At 46.3% G+C, this 23,958-nt stretch overlaps 1 protein-coding gene across 8 annotated transcripts in view; it reads right to left on the bottom strand.

The window, feature by feature from the left end:
- Nucleotides 1-23,958, bottom strand: part of MAPRE3 (microtubule associated protein RP/EB family member 3) — a 692,788-nt gene that overhangs the window by 616,157 nt on the left and 52,673 nt on the right. For all 8 annotated transcript variants that reach the window (XM_078650043.1, XM_078650048.1, XM_078650046.1 and 5 more), the window contains exon 2: nt 22,005-22,046. The gene's annotated coding sequence lies outside the window, so the exon portion shown is untranslated. The remainder of the gene's footprint in view (nt 1-22,004; nt 22,047-23,958) is intronic.

The raw sequence follows: 23,958 nt of genomic DNA, 5'->3' as shown, positions 1-23,958 counted from the left end.
GATTTGAGAATGGAGACCCTTGCAATTGACATGGCATTGATCCGAGCTGATTTTAACAAAATGTCCGCCAAAGTGTCAGATGTGGAGACTACAACGGCAGCCCTGTCGTCAGACACTTCCACCCTTACAGAAACTGGAGGCAGACAATAAACTCCTGATGGCCTGCCTCGAGGATCATGAGCGGCGCTCGAGGCGGAATAACATTTGCCTTATTAGCGTACCGAAGATGACAGGAGGCCCAGCCCTGGATCTCTTTGTGGAGGACTTGGTAACAACTCGCCTCCAGCCGCGGTGGTTGTCCAACTTCTTTTCTGTTGAGCGGGCACACCGGGTCCCAGGTGGCAGACCAAAGCCAGGGACTCCCCCGCGACCTAACCTGGCACGTATATTCAATTACAAGGACCGTGATGCAATCCTACAAGCTGCCCGACAGGCTCCACCGATCCGCATTGACAATGCCGCCATCACGATCTTTCCGGACTACACCGCGGCAGTCACGAAACATCGCAGAGGATTTATTGATGTGAAGAAGGCTCTTAGAGAACGTGAAATAAAATACTCCATGTTATTTACGGCCAAGTTGAGAGTTGAAGCGGAGGGAAAAGCATGGTTCTTCTCCACACCTGAGAACGCACAAGACTGGCTGGATGGATGGCGCAAGGCAGAAAGGCCAGGTCGCACTGGACATCGTGAAGCGCGGCGCAACGACCAACAGGAAGACATGGAGCAAGAATGAATACGAATCTTCAAAAGCAGCCATGTCTGTAAATGGCTGACACTGCGGCCCTATAGGGGATCCGTGGCCTCGCTTCCTCAGGACTGTATCCTCTCTGGTAACGCTGTATTGGGTAATACAAAGATGTGAAAATACAGACACCCTAGCTTACCACACTCGGGTACTTTATGATATATATTGTGGGCATGACCCGCTGAGATGTTATTTGGAGACACTTGGAAGGAATATGCTACTTACCAGTATGCATCTGTTCTTGGCATGTAGGGCTGCTGATATTCACATCTTATGCATAGATCGCCGCCTAGTGTTGGGTCCGGATGATTGCACATTGTTGTCCTGGAAGAGTCTTCGAAGTATCACGAGATAGGTGGCTCCTCCCCTGGACTACAGTGCGCATGGGCATCCTCTCCATCCTCAGATTGTTTTTCGCCATTGTGGCAGGGATGGAGTATGATACAGTAAGTGATGTCCATGCTAGAGAATAGTTGTGAGTGCTACAGCTGCGACAGGCACCGGGGAGGAGGGAGGGCGATGTGAATATCAGCAGCCCTGCATGCCAAGAACAGATGCATACTGGTAAGTAGCATATTCCGTTCGAGGCATGTGGGCTGCTGAATTCACATCTTATGCATAGAATGTATAGCAGTCCCCTCTTAGCGGCGGTTGCCCGTGCCAGCTGCAGCAGTCTGAAAAAGAGTTTTGAGTACAGCCTGCCCTACAGCTGCCTGCTGTTTGGAGTGTACATCTACGCAGTAGTGTTTGGTAAATGTATGTATGGTAGTCCATGTGGCTGCCTTACATATGTCTTCTAAAGGAATGTTTCCTAAGAAAGCCATGGATGCCCCTAACTTGCGTGTTGAATGCGCTCGTGGGGGGAACTGTTAATGTGCGTTTAGCTTTTTGATAACAAATTTGTGTGCACTTTACAATCCATGTGGCTATACCGGATTTGGAAATGGGGTTGCCTTTGTGTTGTGGAGAAAAGGCAACACACAGTTGTTTAGTCTTTCTGAAAGATTTTGTTCTATCTATATAGTAGAGGAGAGCTCTTTTAACGTCAAGGGTATGTAGAGCTCGTTCTGCCACGGAATCTGGATTAGGGAAGAATACTGGCAGTTCTATAGCTTGATTGATGTGAAACTGGGACACCACTTTTGGCATAAATTTAGGGTTAGTGCGCAGCACTACCCTATTAGCGTGAATTTGTATGAACGGCTCCTGAATAGTTAGGGCTTGCAGCTCACTAACTCGTCTGAGTGATGTAATTGCACCTAGGAAAGCCACTTTCCAGGTTCGGAATTGTATCTCACAGGAGTATAGCGGTTCAAAAGGTGGTCCCATTATTCTGGTAAGAACCACGTTGAGGTTCCAGACCGGTGAAGGTGGGTGTCTAGGAGGAATGATACGTTTGAGTCCCTCTAGGAAAGCTTTAATAGCAGGTACCCTGAATAGGGAAAGGTGTTGCCTGTTTTGGAGATAAGCTGCCACTGCAGCTAAATGGATACGAATGGAGCTGTAAGCTAGATTGAATTTGTGTAAATGTAGGAGGTAACAGATGATGTTCTGAGTAGATGCATCTAGCGGATTTATGTCATTATTGTTACAATAGATGACAAACGGTTTCCACTTCGCCGCATAGCATGCCCTGGTGGTCGGCCTCCTTGCCTCTGATAATATTCATACAGTCGGGAGGCCAGTTTAGGTAACCAAACTCTATGACCTCAGGAGCCAGATCGCAAGGTTTAACTGTTGCGGATCGGGGTGCTGAATGTCGCCATGGCTCTGCGTTAAAAGGCTGGGTGTTAAGTGCAGCCTTTGATGAGGAACCACGGAAAGTTGTAGGAACGTGGTGTACCATGGTTGCCTCGCCCATGTTGGAGCAACTACGATTAGTGTCATTGAGTGTTGTCGCAGTTTGCGTGCCACTAGTGGTATGAGCGGGGCTGGGGGAAAAGCGTACGCAAACTTGCCTGACCAGTTCATCCATATCGCATTGCCCTGAGACTGCGGGTGTCGAAACCAGGCGGCGAAGCTTTGGCATTTCGCATTTTCCTTTGTGGCGAACAGGTCTATTTCTGGGTGACCCCACCGCTGGAAGTACGGCTACAGCACTGAGGGATGTATCTCCCACTCGTGCATCTGGTGGCTGTGTCTGCTGAGCAGGTCAGCCATGTGGTTGTCCTTGCCTGGGAGGTGTTCCGCCAGGAGGAAGATGTTCCTCTGAATGGCCCACTTCCACATACTTTGCGCTAGATGAGACAACTGTGGAGAATGTGTCCCTCCCTGCTTCTGTATGTAGTACATGGCAGTCATGTTGTCCGTCCGGACTAACACGACCTTGTTGCACAAGTGTACTTTGAAAGCTTTTAGCGCCAGAAAGATTGCCCTCAGTTCCAGTAGGTTGATGTGCATCCACCTCTGCTGTGTCGTCCATAGCCCCTGCACTGTGTAGTGGAGGATATGCGCTCCCCATCCTAGGAGAGATGCGTCCGTGGTTAGCACTATTTGTGGTACAGGCTCCTGGAACAGTCGACCCTTGCAAAGGTTTTGTGGTTTCCACCAATGCAGAGAGTTGTATGCGCGACCGGTCACCAACATTAGGTCCTTCAATTGTCCCTGAGCCTGGTTTCACTGCCGTGCTAAGCACTCTTGGAGCGGACGCATGTGTAGTCTTGCGTGAGGGACTATGAAGATGCAGGAGGCCATCATGCCTATCAACTGCATAAACACCCGTGCCGTGAGCGGGTGTTGTGGTCTGAATTTCTGAATGAGTAACTGCATGCTGTTGATTCTGGCTGAGCTTGGCTGTGCCTTTGCCGCCAGAGTGTCTATTGTGGCTCCCAGGTACTGCTGTACGTGGGCTGGCTGAAGATGAGACTTTGGGTAGTTTAATGAGAATCCGAGGCTGTGTAGGAGGTGAATAGTGCGGGACACGTGATTGGCACATTGCTGGGCTGACTTCGCTTGGATGAGCCAGTCATCCAGATAGGGGTAGATGTGAACATGGTTTCTTCGAAGGTGTGCAGCCACTGTCGCTAGGCATTTGGTAAACACCCTGGGGGCTGTGGTCACCCCGAAAGGCAGTCCCTTGAATTGGTAGTGCTGGTTTTGGATGGTAAACCTGAGATACTTCCTGTGTGCTGGATGTATAGGTATGTGGAAATATGCATCCTTTAGGTCTAGGGTAGCGAGGAAGTCTCCCTGACTGAGTAGTGGTAGAACTTGCTGTAAAGTGAGCATGTGGAAATGTTCTGACAAGATGTATTGGTTTAGGGGCCTGAGGTCTAGTATTGGCCTGAGAGACCCGTACTTTTTGGGGATTAAGAAGTACAGAGAGTACACCCCTGTACCCTGTTCTTGTATAGGGACGAGTTCTATGGCCCCTTTTTGCAGCATGCTGATAACTTCGTGCTGCAATAAGTCTATGTGCTCTGCGGACATAGGACGGTGTTTTGGGGGTATGTTGGGTGGAGTGGATGTTCGCTCCAGACAATAACCATAGCGAATGAGTTGTCTTACCCACCTGTCTGTGGTAATGCTTTCCCAGACTGGCAGGAACTGTTGCAATCTGCCCCGACCGGTGTTAAATGGTCCGGGGGCAGCGAGAAGGCGTCACTGCTTAGTATTGGCAGAGGATCTGGTGTTGTTATTCCCTCGTCCTCTGCCTTTACTGCTGTTGCCACGGTATCCACCTCTGCTCGTTTTAGTATAGGTGGATTGCGTGTTCCCTTTGTTGTATTGAGTCTGCTGGGACGCCTGTCCTCTTGAAGCTCCTCTGTTATTGGAGCGACGAAAGGAACCACCTCTAAATTGTTGAGACTGCAAGGCCCCCATATATTTGGCTGTCTCAGTGTCTTTCTTAATCTTTTCTAAGATGGAGTCTACATCTGGGCCAAATAAAAAATCAGGGTTTACAGGCTGATTTAGTAAAGTTGTTTGAATCTCTGGTTTGAACCCTGAGATACGCAACCAAGCATGCCTTCGCAGCATAACACTAGTGTTGATGGCCCTGGCTGCAGTGTCAGCTACGTCCAGCGCACATTTAATGGAAGCGTTGGATATGAGTTTCCCTTCCTGTATTAGTGTTTCCGCACCCTCTTTGTAGGCATCAGGCGAATGTTGTAGCAGTTGCTCCAGTGTGTCATAATGTGCCCTATCATATCTGGCTAATAGGGCCTGTGTGTTGGAAATTCTCCAGATATTAGCTGCCTGTGCAGCCACCCTTTTCCCCGAGGCTGCTAGCACTTTAAACTCCTTGTCTGGAGGAGGAGCATCACCAGTAATTTGGGAGTTGGCACGTTTACGAGCATTGGAGACTACCAAAGAGTCCAACGGCAACTGTCCCCTAATGTCCCCTAAGGTCCACAGGCGCCGGTCTGTATTTCCGTTCATTTCTGGGGTTAATAACCCTTGCTCTTGTGGTCTCCTTAAAGATGTCTCCTGCGTGTTTGAGGACACCTTTTAACATTGGCAATGTGTTAACGGATTTCTCTGAAGTTGAGAAAGTGTCAAATAAGAAATCCTCCTCAATTGAGTCAGCATGCATGTCCACATCATGATTATGTGCTGCCCTCTCTATCAGCGCGCTAAATGCCGCTGTATCCTCCGTGGGCGAAGTCTTTACAGGATAAGAGGGAGTATTAGGGATAGGTTGTGACTCCCCCTGGTCAGCAGTGTCTGTCCAGGTTTGAGTCTGGTCATCTTGATCAGTGTCCACAGGGTAACTATACTGATCTTCATAGTTGTACCCTAGCTCCTCAGTAGAGCGTGTGGGTGAGTATGCATAAGTGTCCTGGTCATGGTACTGCACACTTTCAAAAAGAACAGGTGATGTGGAAGAGTCCCTTTTCTTTTTTAGTGGAATTTTATAGGATTCCATTGGATTTTCCGACCTGATTTTTCGTTGGTAAATAGTAAGAGTACCAGTGTCGGCGTCGATATGGAGCTTCGATTGTTCATCATAGGAGGGCTCCTGATACACAACGCTTGTTTCTTGAGGATGACTCAGTTTGCCAAGTGTCACAGTTTTGGAGTGTTCGACCCCTTTTTTCGGATCGGTAGCCTTGGGCCGTGCCGTTGGGGCAGTCCGAATTTTATCGGCTGTTGCTGTCCTGGCGCCGATATGGGACGACAAACCTTGCTATGTCGTCGTGGGTTTTACTGTGCGTCGACTTTGGTGCTTGCGTTTGAGGTGCACTCTTTTTCGTCGATTCGACTTGCTCCTTCGAGACACTTTTTGTGTTCGGCTCGAGGCTTTGACGAGCTGTTGTTTTTCAACTCGGTGCCTCGGTTCGAGGCCCTTCTGAGAGCCGAGTCCCTTGTTTACGTCGCTGTCCGTCGACGCCGACCTCGTCGGTTCGACGTGTTTGGCTTTAGCGAAGGCCTTTATCGCACCAATCTTCGGATCGACACCCTTTGCGGTTGACCTTTTAGGGTCATCGACAGTCGTCTTCGACGTCGATTCCGATGTGCTGACACTCTTCGATCCGATGGCTGACTATCAGTTTCGGTTTTGAATGTTCCTCGGTAGCTTTCGGTTTCGCTTTTGTTTGGGTGACCAATGGCTCCTGTGACTTATTCTTAGCCGGGCCGAGACGCTGGGCTATAGAATGTTTAATAGGATCTTGGCTAAGGCCTTTCGGGGATGCCTCGACCGGAGCCTTGGAAAGTCTAAGAGTGTCTTGTTTAGGCCCAGTACCCACTGTTGGGCCTGGTTCATCACTTGAGTCGTCATCGACGGCTCCGATGGGGGACACGTCGTCCCTTACCTCTTCGACGGGTTCATCTTCAATGACGTGCTCCTCGTCTTCTTCATAGGAGATGGAGTCGTGGTCTGAACCTGGATCCGACGTGTTTTCGGGATCCTCAGTCTCGACGACCTCATCGTCGTCGAAGATGTTTACCGGGTCGGGCGCTGGCTTCGGCATCGTTTGTCTTGCTGCACGTCGGAGCCTAAGCGTCTTCTTTGACCGGAACCGAGCACAAGCTAGACAGTTGTCCTCGTTGTGGTCTGGTAATAAGCACTTGTTGCACACAGGGTGTACATCGATGTGCGGGTATTTTGAATTACAAAGGGGGCATCGTTTGAACGGGCTCCGTTCCATCGACGATCGGCCTCTGGTGTCGAAAAGGCCACGCGGCGCTCTTCGACGTCCTGCTTCGAAATAAACTGGAAGAACTCGGCACCGATCGAAAGAAACAATACCGACGACCCCGAAGGCCTTTTGGCCTTTTAGAAAAGTTTCCGAACTGGAGTTAAGAAAAGTACATCCGAACCCAATGGCGAAAAAAAACAATCTGAGGATGGAGAGGATGCCCATGCGCACTGTAGTCCAGGGAAGGAGCCACCTATCTCGTGATACTTCGAAGACTCTTCCAGGACAACAATGTGCAATCATCCGGACCCAACACTAGGCGGCGATCTATGCATAAGATGTGAATTCAGCAGCCCACATGCCTCGAACAGACTGTTCCTCTTTCGTTCTATTTGAAGACATTCGATAGGGGTTTTGAGTCACTGACGTTTTCGGTGCAATGGGCTGTAGAGGGGCAGGGGCTGTTTTCTCTTCCCCCCTTCGTTGAAGAACTGGGACAGGGTATTAAGCACTTTGCTTTGTTGGGGTGGCGGGTAGTTGTAATTCCGTCGAGCAGGGAGGCAGGGTGGAGGGCGGGAGGGGAAGGATGGTTCATACGAATTGTTCAAAGTTTCACTGTTTTTCTGTTCAGGGCAATGATTGACGGGAAGTATGCATGGTATCGTTGTATGGGTACACTGCATTGGGGTTGGTCTGAAATGCTACACTACTCACGGCGATAGAGACAGGGTCGAAATGCTCTGGAGTTAGCACTGATGGCCCCCAGATGTCCCCGGTGTCTCCCTTAACATTGCTTACTTGGAATGTGCATGGTCTGGGGGATAAGATTAAAAGAGGGTTGGTGCTGCAGTATCTAAGGTGCAATGCACCGGCAGTGGCATTATTACGAGAAACACACCTGATGGGTTCGGCATGTAGAGCTATGGATCGCTGGGGATACAAAATGGTAGTACATTCGGAGTTCTCATCGGGCTCCAGGGGGGTGGGCATATTGGTACGTAAACAGTTCACACTGATTGTACATCGCACTTGGACAGATAATCAGGGACGTTTTGCAGCCATAACATGTCAGTGGGAGGAGAAGCATTTTAATATTGTGTCAGTGTACATTCCCCCAGCCCTCCACACTGTGGCCTTCCCGGCGCTTAGCACATTCCTATTGAACCTACCGGAGGGGGAACTGCTTTTGGGAGGTGATTTTAACACAGTACTAGATGGCGCCAGGGACCGCTACCCATATAGGACAATTGGAGCGGGTGGTTACCGTATGAGGGGGTTTCTTGACGCTTTAGGTCTCACGGACGCTTGGAGATATAGATATCCCAATGCGCAGCTTTACACTTTTTAATCGGGGGTGCATAATAGCCTCTCCCGTATAGACTACTTTCTCCTCTCTGCAGACAGCCTGCCCCACTTAACAGATGTTGAGATTCGTCCCCGTGGCATTTCGGACCATTCACCCATCTCTCTGACCTACACGATGCATGTTAGGGTAGGAAAGTGTGTTTTCCCGGTCTCTCCAGGCTACTTACAGGTCCCTAAGATCCGGAAAGATATTGTTACGGTCACAAAACACTATTTCCAAGACAATGTGTCCTCAGTGCAATCCCCTAGTATCTTGTGGGAAGCTTATAAAACTGTGGTGAGGGGCAGGCCATTGCCTCCATAACTGGCCACAGGCGTAAGGCGAGAGGCGAGTTATTTATTTATTTATTTATGGGTTTGTATAGCGCTAGGATAAACTCCCGAAGGAGTATCTCCGCGCTGAATGACAACGGGCAAGCATAGAACAGGACAATGACAGTGACAATAGAACCACATCAGAACATATGGGTCAGTTGAGCTTTAAAGAGGTCATAACTCGACTTAATTTTGTTTAAACAAGAAAGTTTTCTATTGCTTTCTAAAAGAGAGATGGTCAGAACATTGTCTCAGTAGGAGGGGAAGAACTTTCCATAAGATAGGACCCATCACTGATAGAGCCTTACCACCCAATCTGGTCCTACTAATCTTGGGTACCATCAGCAGCAACTGCTCACTTGACCTAAGTGTACGTGTAGGGACATAAGGTACAAATTTATTAGCCAAATAGGCAGGTCCCAAATTATGTAAGCCTTTGTGTATAATACAGCAGGTCTTAAAATTCACTCTTTGTCGTATGGATAACCAATGAAGTTTATCCAACAGAGGCTTAGATGGAGATCTAGGGGGGAGCGTTGAGGACTAGCCTGGCTGCTGTGTTTTGCACCACTTGCAGTCGGTCTAGTACTTGTTCATTTGCACATGCCAGAAGACCATTGCAATAATCAAGTCGGCTGATCACTAGAGCCTGAACCAGAGTTCTTCTTATGGAGTCCGGAAGGAACGGGAATATCCTACGGAGGAGGCCTATCACGTGGAAACAGGATCCTGCCGTGGTAGTTCCATGTTGTTTCATGGTCAATTCCGGCTCCAGCCGTACCCCAAGGTTCTTGATTATTTGTTTAGGTTCGGGAACTGGACCTAGGTCCTGGGGCCACCAAACAGGGGACCACTGAACCTTAGCCTCACCGAAAAGCATCACCTCAGTCTTACCAACATTACACTGAAGGAAGTTGGAAGACATCCACTGGGATACTGCTTTCATCCCCTCGGAGAAAGATTGTATAACCTCCGGAGTTGATAGTTTAAAGGGAAAAAGCAGCAGAGTATCGTCAGCATAGGACACTGGACAGAAACCAAAGGCTCTTGTTATGTCTGCCAAGGGGGCCACATAGGTGTTAAAAAGAGTTGGGCTCAGACATGAGCCCTGTGGAACCCCCTTGGTGATCTTAACCTCATCTGACTTAAAATCACCCATGGTGACACATTGGGTGCGGTCAGAGAGAAAGCTCTTTATCCAGTCCAGTGCCTTGCCACCGAGGCCATTCACAGTCAGTCGTTCGATCAAGATGTTATGCGAAATAGTATCGAACGCTGCCGATAAATCCAGTAGCACAAGGACAACGGAAAAACCCCTGTCCTGGTACATACGGAGGTCATCAGTTATCGACAGCAGGGCCGTTTCGGTGCTATATTTTGGCCTAAAACATGACTGTGAAGGATCCAGGCTTCCTGATTGTTCTAGGAAGTTGGACAAATGCTTGTTGGTGTGCTTTTCAATGATTTTCCCCAGGAAGGGCAGCAGGGAAATAGGCCTAAGATTAGACATATTGGACCATGGGAGGGAGATGTTCTTCCGAATAGGTCTGACTAAGGCCTTTTTCCATTCCCGTGGGACACATCCCGTTGTTAATGAGAGATTTACCAGGCCCTGAATGTCCGGGCCAAGTGTTCTCCCCAGTGTTCCCATTAATCTTGCTGGTAGTAGATCAGAAGGGCTCACACTTTTGATATTATTAATCAATATCTCTACCTCTGGCAGAGAGATCTTAGGAAAATTGAGAAATGTATTGGAGTTGATGGCAACTGCTTGCATCGGAGTATGGACATCCTGACAAATTATGGGTGGAATAAGTGCCTCTATTTTCTCATAGATAGTATCAATTTTCTTGGTAAGAAAACTCGAGATATTGTCACACAGATGTTGGGATGCCATATCCGCACTTTCACATGCCACTGGTTTTAAAAAGGTATTTACAATTTGGAAAAGCACTTTTGGATCGTTACCTGCTGCTTCCAATTGTAAGGTGACATGGTTTTTACGTGCCGATCGAATGGCTTTATGGTAGATGTTTATCGCCCTCTGATACTTGATTTTATCTTCCTCCAAGTGCAATTTTCTCCAAACTTTCTGTTTTCCTAGCCGTGCGCTTAAGGCTCCGCAGTTCTTCAGAAAACCAAAATTCCTGTTTCCTAGCAGGACCACTTTTGAATATTTTTAATGGGGCAATCTGCTCCACTGCAGTATGGGTGGCAGAATCAAATTTAGATAGGGCAGAATCAATATCATCAGTGGCTAAGATGTACGGGGCAGCATAGACCTTTGTAAAATTTGCATCTGACATTTTATGCCATTGTCTTCGCCGAACCGGGATTTGTGAAGAGTGATTGGAGCATGTTTCAATCTTTGGCATGGAAAACTCAAGAACGAAATGATCCGTCCAGTTAGTCTGTATAGGCGTATAGCACTTAATACCAGAAAAATTGGAAAGAATCAGGTCTAAGGTATGGCCCGCCTGATGTGTAGGTCCACTATTACACTGTGCCAGTCCCAGCAGGGATACATCAGTCAAAAAGGATTGAACCTCCATGTTTTCTTTCTTCTCGCTATGAATATTAAAATCGCCGAGCAGAAAAAAATCTTTATCAGCATCGACATAGGGCGCGAGTGCCTCCACTAATAGACTAGAGGCTCCTTTCATGGGGCCTGGGGGGCGATAAACTAATGCTCCCTTTCTGCTATGTTTGGCAGAGGAGCCAACCTTAAAAACAATCATTTCCAAGGCATGATTACACAATTGGTCCAGAACCGAGACCGAAATGCTCTCTCTGTGTACAATTGCAATTCCCCCTCCGGCTTTCTTGGGTCGATCTAATCTAATAATTTTATACCCCTCCGGGATCCCAAGAGTAATAGCCGGGATGGAATGGGGTTTAAGCCACGTCTCCGTGAAAAAGCACAGATCGGGTTTATGTGTAGAGATGAGGTCCCAGACCTCGGTAAAATGTTTAGCTAAGGACCTTATGTTACATAGCAGGTTCCTCTCACCCTGGATAATTCCAGTGGGCCTGTATGTTGTGCATTGATGAGATATGTTAGTAGTTATAGGGCATGCATCATGTGTGACTTGAAATTGATGTCGACATTGCCTGCATGAGAACGGCCCTTCAAGAGGGCGATCACTTTTTATCCCACAAAATGTAAAAGGGTTACGTCTAAGACGCATTAGAGCCTGTGAAGAGTAGCTCACCCTTGAATCTTGTGGCGCCGTGGATCCAAATGTAGATACTGCCATGGCCCCTGGCCCCGTCCGGTCGCGGACGGGCGCAGACGGGCTTCTCTCTGGCTTGTCTCAGGCGCGTCCTCAGGCGCTTCCCTGCGCGCGACCGCTGCGCGCTCAGAGCGACGAGAGGGCTAAATAGCCCCTCCTCTTGCACAGCTAGACCGCTACCCGCCGCGTAAAGTGGAAGTGAAGTGTTATGCTGGTCTCGCTCTTGCCTGTCCGCCCTCCGCTCAACGGCGCTATTTTGCCGAGTCGGACAGGGGCGGGCAGGCTAAAACATCGAGCGGACTGTACTTGGTGCAGACAGGTACAAAAAACTTTGTGACACTGTAAAATACTGCGCTACAGTTTAAAGTTAAAATATAACAGATGGTGCGATTTTAAAATATGGTTTCATTTACCAATTGTCAAAGTAAATACCACGCTTACTGGCGTCAAACGGTTCGGGAGGACTCTGCCACAGTCTCCCCGAGTTAGATGCCCTGGAGGCTGAACTGGCCGAAAGTCAGGCCCGACATGAAGAAAATCCCTCCCAGGAGACGGCACAAAACCTACGCCTTAAGCAAAACACGCTTAAAGAATACCAGCGTGAACAGGTTAAAATACAGATACAAGCTACACGGTACACTGTGTACGAAGTAGGGGACAAGGCGGGCAAGCTTTTAGCATGGTTGGACAGGAAGGAAAGAACACAGAACGGTAGCACAGCTCCGTACCCCGACTGGTAAAATAGTGACCGCCCCAGAGGATATAGTAGACACCTTGGCTGGATATTTTGAACAAGTTTATACTTCTGACTCCCGCATGACGACGGAGGAGGCGCAAACCTACATTAAAGATATTAAAATGCCTGCGCTGTCAGCGAAAGCGGCTCTATCTCTAGAGGCTGACTTCACGACTGATGAACTGTTGACTGCCATCCACTCCCTGCAATCAGGAAAAGCTGTGGGACCCAACGGAATCCCCATTGAGCTCTATAAACGTACATCTGACCTAACTTCCCCGCATCTCCTGACAATGTTCACAGATAGCTTGGAGGCGGGGGAGCTGCCACGCGATCAACGAATGGCTACCATAGATGCGGTGCCAAAACCCTGCAAACCCCCAGATGAATGTTCCTCATACCACCAAATATCTCTGCTCAAGCTGAAGCTAAGATTCTGGCTAAATTGATTGCCAGCCGGCTGACCCCGCACCTCGAGACTCTGATTCACCCGGACCAGTCCGGGTTCATGCCTAACAGAAACACCGCACTTAACCTTAGAAGGGTACAGGCAGTAGTGGCGCGAATGCCATGTTTTCAGGAGCCTGCAGTTATCCTCTCTCTCGATGCTCGTATGGCATTTGACAAGGTGGAGTGGCCGTACTGGTTCGCAGTCCTCAGGCATCTAGGCTTTGGCCCAAAATTTTGCGCGTGGGTGAAATTACTATACTCGTGTCCTCTGGCACACCTGGTGGTGAATGGCTATATCTCTAGATATTTTTCATTAGGGTTAGGTACACGCCAGGGCTGCCCGCTGTCTCCATTGCTATTTGCACTGGCGCTGGAGCCATTGGCGGCCTGGATTCGATGGGACCCCATGATTCGGGGACTTAACTGGACCGCAACATGGGAGGACCGCATCTCCCTGTATGCAGATGATGTGCTCTTACACCAGTCTTCCTCCAGACGCTCTATTTTTGTACTTTTGAATATCTGCGAAATCTTTGTTAGGCCATTGGGATATACCGCCAATTGGTCCAAATCAGTTCTGTTTGTTCTTAAAGGCCCACCCCTACTGCTCCCGGCGAACTGCCCACTTACGATCACGGAAGACTCTTTTAAATACATGGGTATATGAGTGAAGCCTAGGTCTGGTGACTTCCTCCTTAAAAATGTAGAGCCCCCCCTTGAACGATTTCGGCGTGATGTACAACATTGGCATAACCTGCCTCGGACCCTCCTGGGCAAGGCAGCCCTTTTAAAATGATGACGCTTCCTAGGCTTATATATGTATTAGAAAATGCTTGTTTCCCGTCCCTTTAAAGTATTTCAAAAATATAGAAGCGGTAGTCTCGGACCTGATATGGGGAAATAAACCAGCGCGGATTTCTACTTTGTGAGGAATGCTGTAGAATGTTAGGAAAGGAAATGTAAGTAATTGACTGCGTTAGGCACATGTCTCAAGAGTCCCCGAGTGATCAATTGCAACAGGTCTCAGAATTAATTGTCCATCTTTCTAACAGTCAGGTATAAGATTTCTTCAACGGCACTGACCCCAGTAGACTACCAATACCAGTGCCATCTAATAATCTCTTAATGGGAGACATTCTTGAAAGCCTAGGGATTGACACCACATAACCTTTAGGTTTAAGGACAACATAAATTGATGTAATAATGTAAGACGATTAGATAAGTGTTCCAAAGAATTAATTGGATATTTTTTTATAACATCTTACAGAGACATAGATGAATATCTTGAGGGTATACAGACAGTCATTGTTTGACAGCATTCTCCTATCGCGAGATTCAGTAATAACTGCAGTAGAAGAGTATGTCATTTTAGAGATTGAAATCACATTTTAATATGAATCTAAAAGTAAACTAAAATAATTGTCTCATATGCCTAAATGTGTGGAGAGTCGAAGATGATAGACCAGGCTATGCTTTTGGGTTCACCGGACAAAAAAGTGAATTATTTAGAAGAATGTTGAGACTAATTGAGTTGAAAGGGAAGAAAAACAGGTTGTTTTTATTGGGAAAATAGGCCAGGAGTCGGGAGACGGCTGGATCTCAAGGATAATAAGAAATAAACAGAAGGATATGATCATATGAAAGAATTCAGGAATATAAAAAAGGAAACATAAATACAGGTACTAAGTCAACAAGCCTACCTAACTCAAAGTAAGGGGGGTTTGGAGGTCACAAAAAAGTGGACTGTCTATTAATTGAGTAGAAATTGAAGCACTTTCCAGAGCCTATTAAAATATAAGACAAGGTCCCCCAAAGTGCCATGGAGTCCCCTGTAGGACGCCTGGTCGAGGTATTCCCTGAAATCAGAGACCGGATAGGAAAACATTGTACAGAATGGCACAAATCCACTAAATACCACACACCCATGGTCCCAGGAGCCTGTCAGCCCTCCCACTCAAGGAGACCCAGGGGCAGACCTAAGGGCAGTTCAAAGAAAAATCAGAAGTCTGCCAGTCCTCCCACTGAGAAGGGACTTGGAGGCATATCCAAGGGCAGTATAAAGAAAAGCCACTCACAGAAACAAGTAGTAGGTGCACAAGCCCAGAAGAGGCCAAGAGGGAAAAGCCAGAAGGTCATAATGATAAAGCAGAAGAGGGGATATCGAGAGACAACCAACATCCTCCGCAGTTGACTCACATCAAGGTAGTTAAGTGTCATAAAGTCAACACAGCTGCCTTCTTTGCATTACCCATTTCAGATACAGGCAATGTTATCCACATATACTCAAGATAAGTATAGCCAAGCACAAGAAGACTCCATTCCAGACTGTTTTTTTACATTTTGTTGATGGGTTTTCCAAAACAGATTAGGACACAGATTTGAGACACACAGGTGCAGTAGCGGTCAAAGCCATGCAGCATGACTCTTCAGATATATTGCTGATATCAGACCAAATAACATTGCAACCTCGTTACTAAACTCAGGCTACTGAACTAGCAGCTTTGGTGCTAGCGCTTAAACTAGAAGAAGCAATAACCATATACTCTGATTTAGCTTAGGTCACCACAACAGTGCAAAACGCCCCCTTAGCAACACACATACTATAGTTTTGTTAGCTAGTGGAACATTGCCACCTTCAGGCCCATTGGATGCACACAGACAGGAACAGATTTAATATGCAGATAGATATCCACAGGGAATCTAACTCCCCACATCAACTCTATTGCAAAATCTGCTCGCTACCAACTGCGCCTTCTTTGGGGAATCCGTCGCTTCTTCCCGGAGCAGGACCTTATAACCCTGGTGCAATCGCTGGTCCTCTCTAGACTAGACTACTGCAATTCTCTTCTTACTGGCCTCCCCAAATCTCACCTGTCCCCACTTAAGTCTGTCTTCCATTCAGCAGCTCGTTTCATTTATGGGGCCAAAAGAAGCGATCACATCACACCGATGTTATCCACCCTCCGCTGGCTTCCCTTCGAGGCTAGAGCTATCTACAAGACTGCCTGCATTACCCACAAAGCCTTGCACTCCTCATCTCCCCGCTACCTGGCGAATAAACTGAAACTCTCTGGTGGCTCTAGACTTTCACGCAATGCGGAGAATCTACTGCTTGAACCTCCCACTTTCAAGAAGGAAAGAACAATGGCCCAATCCTTTTCAGGCAACGCAGTGAGAATCTGGAACTCCTTTCCACCTCAGCTCCGGACCACCGCCTCCTCCCAGGCCTTCAAAAGGGACCTCAAAGTTCTCCTCCTCCAGAGACACCTCCAAAAGTAATTCACGTCCTCTTGCTATTTGTGAGGAAGACTTCCCACTACTGATAATTTCTACTTTTCATGACCATGGAAGTGCCTTCCCAGTGTATGCCTGTGATTGGAGGGTCTGCCTTTTTGCAGTATTTTCCATGTACTGGTGTTCGGTGCCCTTTTGTAACATGCACACACCACTCTGCCCTTGCAACACACGGCTGCTACCTCTCACATGTTGTTACCTTTGATACTTGCACAAGTGCCACCTTGCCCACGTAACGCTTGTTCCTGTGCCTGAGTGTCTAGCACTTATTGCAGTACTATACCTCAAATTATACTCTGTTTTCTCTTATAACTGCACACTTGTCACTTTCATCTCCTCTTGTGCACTTTTGACTACCTCATGTATTTTTGGTTGCTCACAATTTTTACTCAAGTATTTTGTTTGCTCACAATTGTCACTATTACCTTATGTAAGTAACGTATGTTTTTGCAATCTGCTCTTTTGTAATGTTTCTCATTATGTTTCATCTCTGTTCCTAATGTGAAGCGCTCGGACGCCTTCGGGTAAAGTCCGCGCTATATAAAAATGCATAAATAAAATAAATAAATAAATAAAGCCTGTCAAGCCCCAAGGATTGTTGCTTATAGCCCTAACAGGCTAGGTTTCCCTTCGCACACTGCTAGAGACAACATATCTCTCCAAATATGGCAGGATTGGTTTGTTTCTAACTTACATCAGATGATCACAATGTACATACCCAACTGTACTGTGTGCCAGCAGGATTCATTAAACCCCACCATCAAGGTAATAGTTTCCACAATACTCCGACTACGAAGGCCGTCCACTGTAATAAGGGCTGGCTCTAGGGCAGTATAACTAGTGCCACCAGACTGGGCATTGGACTTCGGGTGGTGGGTGCCGGATCCAAGCATATTATGGTTCTAAAAGAATTTGCTAGTATTCTTTACCTCCAGCAAATCACAAAATGCATACAATGTAAATAGGTAGGTGGGTTACTGTTTGTCACCAAGAGCTTTTTGTTACTCACAGTTTTATATGTTAAACTCATAATATATATAGCAGTGACTTATTAACTATCATCAAAGAGCTGTAGGGATACTAAAGGGTATAGATTAAAGTGATCTATTTGGTGTTCAGTCTTTCATTTTTTATTTCACTGTTGTGCCGCCAGATAGACATAGGTTGCAGACTGGGAGTGCACCTGAAATAGTACAAACTGAAATATCTATTCATCTCGGCTAACACAAGTGTCAAAGTTTGTCTCTAAACAGGGAACACTGTAGCTGCCACGCGTGTCAACACCCCTCCAGCTCACATCCCTTCAGTGCATGACCAACAGGCATCATTGCCATTGGGAACCCCAATTTGCATCAGGAATTTTTCACCAGTGGAGAGATTCTGACAGCACAGTCACTGCAGCTATAAGCCATAGATCTCTTTCTCTCTCCAACATCTGCCTGGCCCTAGTTGTGCCATCCATCCCTTCAGACACCAAGCAGGAAAAAGAGGGGAGAGAACAGGAGAAGCAACCGGAATAAAGCCTTCCTTGACCGCTTCAACAAGAGACACTTATTTTAAAGTTATGTACCTTAATATTATTTTTTCCTTCTCGGTGCACTAATACTGATGTTTTTAGAGCTTGTCTATTTCCATTTCTTTTATCCTAAATCAACTATTATAAGTACGCGCAGAATTGTTGATAATGATTCGGACCATCATCCTCTCCACAATGCTTTTTTAAAACTATGTGGTACCAGGTACCAGCAGATGCACAGTATAGGCACATTTGCATCTTACACCAGTTGTTATTTATGCTCTCTCATCCTCCATGTTGCCGCAGTAGAAAAATTGCATTACTGTAAAGAGGTATCTCCAAGCACTTACACATTGTCTAATACACCTTTTTATGTAGAATAAAAGCACAGCTGCAACCAACGCACTGTAGCCCCGTTACTGCACAAGTTAAAACTACTAGATTTGATACCATTCCTGAAGTACTTCATATCTTGACAGAGAGACTGGAGAAAAGAGATCAGACATCAAGAATTAAGAAAGCAGGGCATAAGAGAGATATTATACCGGGGCATCTGGGAGTAACTTAACAATCATCTGAATGCAGTAATTATATGGCTAAACCTCTGCCCTCTGATTTCACAGGTAGTCCAGTACTCAATGTCACAGGATCAGTATGTGCCCATGACAAAAGACATACATGAGCCAAGTCCACATATAGAGCTTTACCGTTGTGGAATGCCACAGAGACCAGCAGCCTTTAAAATTAGATAATAGGACCATGTCTGCAAATATGTGATGCAAATATGCATGGATATACATGGAAAGGAACTAACACCCACCCTAGTAATGAAACTAACTGAGCTTTCGCTTTGTTTCAGAGGAAATGGGACAGTAAAGGGGGGAAGTAACCTCAACTGTAACACCATCGTGGACAACGCCGACATGCCAAGGGCACCTCTGGCCTGATGGATCACTTTTGTCAGTGTGGGACCCGGCTCCACATACAACTACTCCCGAATTAGTATGGCCTCTGTGACTACACACACTCTGTCCCTGGGGCTAGCAGCAGTGGACTTCTCAGATTTGTATTACCATGAAGGGTATGTGTGCAAGAGGACAATGAGACATTGGCTGAGGCCACTCAGACATTGCATGATCTACATAAGAAGATAGTTGAAGAGGGGGGTGCGCCTTTCGAATGGGTGCCATACTGGAAGCTGGGATTGTTCAAGTCCTTGTTGCCTCCGATTGAAGTGTTGCACTTGACTGGTCTTATTTTTCAGGTGACTATAGCGTACTGCAAAAGGATGACAGCTAACATAGGAGGAGCATTTATGGTTAGGAAGAGTGCTAGGGATGTAAGGGGACAGATTAGTGAGAATGAGGTTATCCCCCAAGAAATGGGATGTTAGGAGTAAGTAGTTGAAGAATCAACTAAAGGGGGGAATGATATAGGGGAAAATGGGATACATTATACACAGACCCACACAAATCTGAGGCCTGAGACTTCCATGCAAAGCTTTCAGGTTAGAGGCAGTTTTAGGGCCCTCTAGCAATACTGGCATCTGCACAGAAGTAGCTACTTAAGAAAACAATATGTCTAGCAGAGAAAATAGGTCACATTGTTCATTAGAAGGTCAGGAAACATCTTGCGGTCAGTAAGTTGAACCACTGCATGGAACTTCGATCATATCTCCCTCCAGACTCAGGAAACCAGTAGTGCTTAAGCGCAGAGGCTACAAAAATAGGTCACCACAATCTCTATCTGCTAGAGGAATGAGCCAAGATGCACCAATCGCAAAAGAGCGAGCTTCCCCTGAAGCGCTGCAGTATCTTACACCTTGAGCTTGAACACGTACATAGGAAGAAATACCAGGTGCACATCCTGCCTTAGTACATACTGACACACATGTGCACACTTCTGCAGAGATCACACCTAAAAGTCAGATAGCTGGTCACGCGCTTCTGCAGAAACCACCGCTTCAAACCTAACCGGCAATATGACTTGATAGAAGAAACCACATTCAAAAGATCAGATAAGCTTGGCCAATCAGCGTTGAGCAGGATATAACCATACGCTGCGCAGTTAGATAAATCTATCTTTGCACAGCTTAAATTCTGAGAACCGAAACCCACATAGGGGGTTTCCATGCTCATGATGTGAGGTTAGGTCCACCTTCGGTTTTTGAGAAATTGCTACATCTACTGATGCGATCTTCCTGTGTAAACATTGCTTACATCACTGATGAACTTGTAACCTTCTCCATTGTGGTTTGGGGGAATAAAAAAGGCTGCTTTGGAGTTAAAACTCCAGACAACAAGTTGCATCTCCACAGAGGTGAACCGATTTCTCCTGTAGTGACTGATCTTCACTGCAGTATTGTAATACACCCATATTACTGTGACAACTTTTTGGGGTGGTGGTATTTGATTTTCCCTTCAATGGGGGAGGGGTATTGGGGTGCTGGCGGTTAACACTGCTGCTGCTTTTGTTACAAGGGGCCGATATTGCAGCACTGCTGCAATACCCTCCTCCAGTAACAAAAAGAGCCCCCAACAATCCAAATCCAGCCCCAATCCTTCCCATCCACCCGGTGTTCGCTAGGGCCAGTCCGGCCCAGCATGGGGTGGAATCAATCTGAAGGCATCTCGGCTCAGAACTGTATAGAATCTGGAACCGCCACCACAGGTGCCAGAACTGGAGCCGATAGAGGGACGCTAGCAGGGCTTGTGACAGAGACATCAAGGCATGACCGGGGGCCAGCAGCAGACTGGAGGAGACGTCAAACAAGGTCAGATGGCACCAAAGGAAAGACCCGACGGGGGAATCTGGCTGGAGCCCCCTACAGCTTTGTGGGTCATCACGTTTCAAAGCAGTGTAGAGTTGACATGGAAGCTTATAGCAATGCCTGTCAGAACAATTATGTACCTTTTGCAGAGGTTTCTGGATCCAGTCTAGCGCTTAGGAGGATTTAAAGTGTGAGAAGCTTGCAACTGAAAGTATCCACCAGAACAACAGGCTTATTGAAGTTTGAATATCAGTAACATGATTGCACTTGTGCACGCTGTTTTGATATCCAACAGAATCTCCTAGATTTTGCTGTTATTTGTATTTTTTTCCTATTTTATACAAGCTACTCATGCTCTTTTTTCATGTTTTTCCTCTTTCTGAAACCATTTTGTGTGCACTCCTTTTGTTTCATTATATTTTCTTTACTATGTTTTAATGTTCACAATTTGTGTAAAGCTTGACATTTTATTTCCTGAGCCAATGTAAAGATGTGTACTTAAAGCTGTGATAAAAAACATGCATACGGACGTCATGACATTAGGTACTTTTATATGTTGAACACAAGAGCCATATTTCGATTGGATTATTGTCACCAAACTTGTTTTACCTGATGAGCACAAACCAAATGCCAAACACTTAAATGTCTAATATATCTAAGCCGCAAACTGCAACACAAGCTTCTCTGAACTGCAAGTTAACCCCTTCCGTGCGGGGGTAACTGCCTCGCTGTGCTGGGGGGCGGGCGCGCGCAGCGCCCCGCTGCTCATGACGAGCTCAGCTCGTCATGAGGCACGGCGCTCGTGTGCTCATGAGCGTACCCGTTCCGTGGAACGCTCAGCACAGCAGGGGAATTATCCCTGCGTGTGAGCGTTCCACGGCTCATGACGAGCTGAGCTCGTCATGAGCACCGGAGCTCCGTGCCAGCTCGTCATGAGCATGGATGAGGTTAAATAATTTGCAGAGTAAAAAATTAGTGGCTAACACCTACAAGCTGCTGTAAGTAATATTGTTAATTTTACCAAAGCTATTCTAATATTCCATGCATACCATAAAGCCTTACATTAAACATTCTGCCCATCATAAAATGCAATTAACAACTTTTCAGGGTGCATCACGGTATAGACCACATCTATTTATTGATAGCGTTGCTTAACATTTCAAACAGAAACTGTTGTAGATAAGGCGAGCTATGATTTACAGCACAAAGGATATTAGATTTGTTGTCCCATTCCAAAAACCAATAAGGGTGTAATTAGAAAGTGTAGAATAATCTGCTTAAACAATAAGAACAAGGACAAACAGACACCTGAAATGCTATACAGCAGACTATCTAGAAAATATCACAGTAAAAGGGAGCAGCCTCTTGGCATGAGGCATACATGAGACCCTTTAGTGGTAAATATTGAATATGTATGGCCTTAAATTTCAAATGATGCGCTTCTAGTTTTACTATACATAGTATAACTTCTTAGAATACAAACAATGTCCTTACCTCGTACAGCTGCTGCCACGACTGTCTCCAAGAGTAGAGTTACTGGAAAAAAAGTAGGACATATGTACAAAAATCAGATAGAGCAATAAGATATAAACCATTGGTTTCTAGGCATGGTACACTTGGGTAGAAAAACAGGCAATTTTAAAGACCGTACCTTGGACAAACAGGATTGCATCCATAACCCATTCTCAATAGTTCATTTATTAAGCTCGTTCTGGTCCCTGGTCAAGTCATAATAGGCAGAAGTTCCACAACAATATAAATACCAGGTACCACAATACAGTTTGAAAACAACTAAGGGGATAAAATAAAATAATTTGTATTTTAGAGTGCTTCATTGGTAGCTGACAGCATGATTATAACACGGTTTCATGACAAAATGGATATGGCACTATGGGGCGATGTAAAAGTGGCCAATTTGTTAAGACTTCAGACATGGCAAAGACTCAAAGGTATCACACGAGTTACAGCTATGCCCTTGCACATAGTCTGCAGCAATGCAAGAAGTCTACTGGTGTAAAACTAGCCTTTCAATGAACAAAGTGGGAGAGTAGAAGGATATCCAACACGTACTACAAGGATCTGTTGATGTTAATAAACTGTAAAGTAACTAACAAAGAAGCACAGACATTACTAGACTCAAGATATTACTACCTCCACAACATGCTGACATGGGACACTATACAAGTGTAATAGGGTACAAATTAAGTTTTCAACAATATCCTTTTCCAGGATATGGCATGACAGATGTAAAGCCTCTTGAGACACTTCAATACATGTAACCTTGGCTATCAAATGGTCAAACCTAGTTCTAGAGGCAAATAAAAGTTTGTGTGGTAAGAGTGGAGCGATACAGCTACACCACTGCTAGTTTGTGCTACATTTCTCACCAGGATGCTACAGATCCCTGGGCTAAAGGAATACTGTCAAGATCCTTACTATTACAGATTCAATCTTCCCTTAAACGCTAAGTGATTGGTTGAAACATTTGACTGGCACATTGTTTTTCTTGACGTGTATGGGATGATAGACCAGTCTTGATGGATTACATTAGATTGGTGATTCAGAATAGGCAACTTTGAGGCCAAGATGGTACCATAGTTGCCTGCAGTATAGTGACTATTACAAAAGGTGGACATGAGCTGGCAAGGGGGCCGGGTGAAACTGAATGCCCCTGGATAACATAGGTGACCAGCTGTGGGGGTGGGGCACTTGTGTTGTTGACTGAGGATTTAGGTGCCTGTAAAGGACACTGTATCTTCAGACACAGAGGACCCTGGGCTGGAATAGGATTAATATGCTGGGGCTTTGGGCAGCACCCTGCCCAGCTCAAGACTGGGAGTGCAGAGGCCCAGACCACAGAGCCTGTAGAATGCCACATACACTGTGCTGTACAGTGTGGAGAGACTCCACAAGCAAAAGAGGGAAAATGTCTTCTGACAATGTTGTTCCTCAATGGAGAACAAAAGAAAAATAAATGGAGTGGAGTGAGAAAAAGTTTGTGCATGGGCTATGCTGCACAAGTGTTGGGGATCCCTGGCACGTCAAATTGGAAGTGGATGGGCCTAACCGGGCATACCGGTGAGAGATGTGCAAGGCCTCTAAACACAGTTTGGAATGACACAGGCTGTTTAGAGTATTGGAGTGCAAGGTTCTAGACCCAATGAAACTGGGGTCGGAGAGAGAATGCTGGGACACTGAGCCGTCACGTAATAGGAGGCACTATTCTAATTTAAATTATGAACACTACCCTGGTGTGCATCATGAGGTGAATAGGCAGGTTAGTGACGTGACCATATGAAACGTGTGTTGAATTGTTGGTGCACATGTATGGAATACATGGCAGCAGCTGCAATGAAGAAGCCAAGATCAACTGAAGGGGCCCCTGGCCGATCAACCCAGGGACTCCAATGGTGAACTAGGAGCAGATGTAGAAGCAACAGAGCTCAAG

The sequence above is a fragment of the Lissotriton helveticus genome, chromosome 6 (assembly GCF_964261635.1).
Source record: "Lissotriton helveticus chromosome 6, aLisHel1.1, whole genome shotgun sequence".
Lineage (NCBI taxonomy): Eukaryota > Metazoa > Chordata > Amphibia > Caudata > Salamandridae > Lissotriton > Lissotriton helveticus.
The sequence above is the reverse complement of the archived record's forward strand: the minus strand, read 5'-3'. Positions and strand labels throughout refer to the sequence as shown.